The sequence below is a fragment of the Gossypium arboreum genome, chromosome 9, assembly GCF_025698485.1.
Source record: "Gossypium arboreum isolate Shixiya-1 chromosome 9, ASM2569848v2, whole genome shotgun sequence".
NCBI lineage: Eukaryota > Viridiplantae > Streptophyta > Magnoliopsida > Malvales > Malvaceae > Gossypium > Gossypium arboreum.
The window spans coordinates 34,004,533-34,008,474 of NC_069078.1; positions in this window are offsets into that span (position 1 = coordinate 34,004,533).

The following is a 3,942-nucleotide window of genomic DNA, read 5'->3' on the forward strand; positions in this document are numbered from 1 at the left end:
TAATTCTTGAAATATCATGTGATGTTATGGGGAAATGTTAACATGTTGTGATTGAAAATTCAATGCTTAATTGGTTTCATTTAGCATGATTGGGTGCAAATTATTTGATGTTTTTACTATCATTCATTGAGCTTTTTAAGCTCACACCTTCACATTTCGTGTAAGGAATTTTTGGGCGTAAGGAGTCGAGAAGCGAGTGCAAAGGCGATCCAAGAATAAGGCTCGGTAGTATCTTCAGAAATTTACTTTAGAGACTATATAAGGGCATTGTGATGCTTATGGGACTAGTGTTATTTTACTTGTAATGGAAACTAGAAATTAAATTTTGGACTTTAATTTTGGTGACTTTATAATTACTTTAATACATGATTTTATGTTTAATTGATGTTTGATTTATCGTATGTTGATGAGTGTTCATACGATGGTTGATAACACAGTGTATGAAGCATATATTTTATTATAACAATGTTTAATTAAAGCTTAGCATGGAGTGGATTGCTTGCGACTAAGGTATGTAGCTTGTGTGAATTAATTGGTGTTTCCTAAGCGTGTAATTGGGTGTTTAAATTTGGATTAATTGTTGCATTTTTTTGTAAAAAAAAAAAATTGGATATGTGTGGTTGTTTATGGTAATTAATTGTAGCTATTTCAAGTTTAATGGGCAAGTAAAATATGTAAAATTAGGTCATTAAAATGAATTTTTGACAAAATAGGTGCAGTGGTTTGCACATGGGCGTGAGTTTATTTTTTCACATGGACGTGTCACACACCAAAATTAGGCTTAGGAGTTTTAGGGGGATTTCAGGAATTTTGGCTTAGATGAGTTCAAAATTTCATAAGTTGGGTAATTGATATTGTTTTTGACAATGGTTTTCATAAAATTAAGTCAATTTCTGAAAACGAGTTTTAAATGTCTTCAATTTAGTAAAGAGGACTAATTTGTAAAGAGGATTGATTTGTAAAGTGCCAAAATTAGGAGTCTTTATGAAGTAAATAGACCAGAATTTTAAAATCAGCCTAAAATCCCCCCATTCCCAGCATGTTTCACGAAAAATTTCTCCCCAATAGCTAGTGTGTCGTTTTTGCTCTCCTCTTACTCTACTAAGTGATTTTGAACTTTGATTCCTATATTCCTTTGATTTTTATAATCTTTGAGTCATCAATCTGTAACACCCCTTACCCATGTTCTAAGCCAGAACAAGGTACGGAATATTACAGATCACGAAAATATGAATTCACACATTTACCTAATCTTACATAATTAATTCCTTTAGTTTGAACAAAAATAGATAACATTAATGATATACATAAATACAAGTAAATTATCAAATTTTGAAAAGTAATATTTTAAACCAAATTAATTATAACATATAACAAAATGATTCAGCCCTCTATACATGTCATAATTCCAAAATAGTGTTTACAAAATACCAAAAAGTATTGATAGTGTGGATGTGTCTCCGACGATCTCCAAATCTTGAGCTGGCTTAGTAATTCTATAAGACAAGAAAAAGAAAAGAAGGTAAGCATATAGCTTAGTAAGTAAGTATGAAATTGATATACAATTTATCAAAGTAAAACAATTCTACTAGTATATAATCACATATTCAGGACAGGCTATTTTCTGGAGTCCCGGTTGAAAAAAATCATATCTCGAGCTACAAAACTCAAAATCCAATTTCATAAATTTTCCTTGAAACTAGACTCATATGTCTACTTACTAATTTTTTTTGGAATTTTTGGTCGGGCCAATTAGTACAATTTATTAGTTAAAGTCACCCCTGTTTCAGGGTACGACTACTCTGACCCCTGTGCACTACGAGCCAAATTTCTCCCTGTACAGAATTTCAACGACCATGCCGTTTGTCTCCCTTAAAAATAGACTCAATAAGGAATCCATGCATGTAAGGTATGACTCTTAATAATTTTTATACAATTTATGGTGAATTTCTAAAGTCAGAATAGGGGGTCTCGAATTCATTCAAACCCTATTTCACAAGAATTCAAATATCTCCCCTGTTTCTTTTATGTAAAAATAGACTCATTAAGCTTTATTTTCATATATCATTTGCATTTTTATTCAACTTCCACAATCTTTGGTAAATTTTTAAAATCATGTAACTACTGTTGTCCAACACTATTTTATTTCTAACATTCACTCTTGTATAATTCCACATAGTCCTTTTTGTTATACCATAATTCACTCAATTATCGAGCACATAGCTCCTAACTTTTCATAAACATAAATTTTCACATATTCATCTTATAATAACTTTCACATATTACCACTTTATCGATTTTCCCCGTTGAACTCAACGGAAAATAACAAATATACCATTGTTTACACATATTTCCCCCTTCCACACTTATAGCCGAAGCAATCTGATATGCATAGTAGCATGCACTTAGTACTACACATGCGATCAACAATCCGGTACACGTAGTAGCCTGCACTCAGTACTACACACGTGACCTCATCATTTGATACATGTAGTAGCCTGCACTTAGTACTACACACGTGATCGAAGTCATTGAGTACGCATAGTAGCCTGCACTTAGTACTACACATGCGACTTAATAGTATGATACACGTAGTAGCCTACACTTAGTACTACACACGTGTATTCACAATGGTTCATTCGTATTGTTCCTGTTCCAAAGGTTCAACTAGAAAATCTTTCCTTTTTCACTGTTAACACTTATTCATAATCTAATTAAATTTGCAAATTCCATCATTTAATCATTCTATGGACAGTCACCAATTCATATGATAACAACATAAAATAACATAAAAAAAATGATAAATTATTTATGTACGAACTTACCTCGGTGCAAACTTTAGAAATGTTATAATTTAGTCCGAAAGCTTTTCTTTTCCCCGATCACAATCGATTCCACGTCTTTCTTGATCTATAACAACACATTTAGCTCATTTAACACCCATACTATTTATTTCAATCCAAAAATCACATTATGGAAAAATTATGTTTTTGCCCCCTAACTTTTACAAAATTATGATTTTGCCCCTAGGCTCGGAAATTTAATTTCAGCCCTTATTCTTATGTTTTATGACATTATGAACATTTTTCTCTTCTATGGGAACATCAAATTCTCACTCTAACATGTACTTATGAACATTAGGTATTTTTACCGATTATGTCGTTTTGCTCGTTTTCACTTAAAACTGAGTAGCACTAGTTGTCTAACATAATTTAAAACCTTATATTCTATCATAAAACACCAAAATACACAAATTTCACCTATGGGTATATTTCCAAATATGAACCCTAGGTTGAATTATTGTTAACATAAGCTAAATCGAGCTACCGAGATTTCAAAAACATAAAAATTATTAAAAACGGGGCTTGAAATCACTTACTATGAAGCTTGAAAGTTGAAGAAACCCTAGCTATGAAGAGAGGTGAAATTCGGCCAAGCTTAATGAAGATGAACACATTTTTGTGTTATTTTTCCCATTTTATTTCATTTAATATACAAATGACCAAAATGCCCTTACTACTAAACTTTCCAAAAATTCCATCCATGTCCAATTTTTGTCTATAGACTTAGAAATTGGTCAAATTTCTATTTAAGACCTCCTCATTAATATTCCAAAGCAATTTCATACTAAAAACTTCTAGAATGCAAGTTTTGCAAATTATTCGATTTAGTCCCTAATTTCAATTTAAGCACTTTATGCATAAAATTTCATCACGAAATTTTCACACAATCATGCAATCATATCATGAACCTCAAAATAATTATAAAATAATTATTTATATCTTGGATTTGTGGTCACGAAACCACTATTCCGATTAGGCCCTAATTCGGGCTGTCACAATTCTCCCCCCTTTATGTAACACCCCAAACCCGGCCCAGACGTTATGGCCAAATCTGATGTGCCACATTGAATTTAAAAACCCATGTTTCATTTTAGTGCTT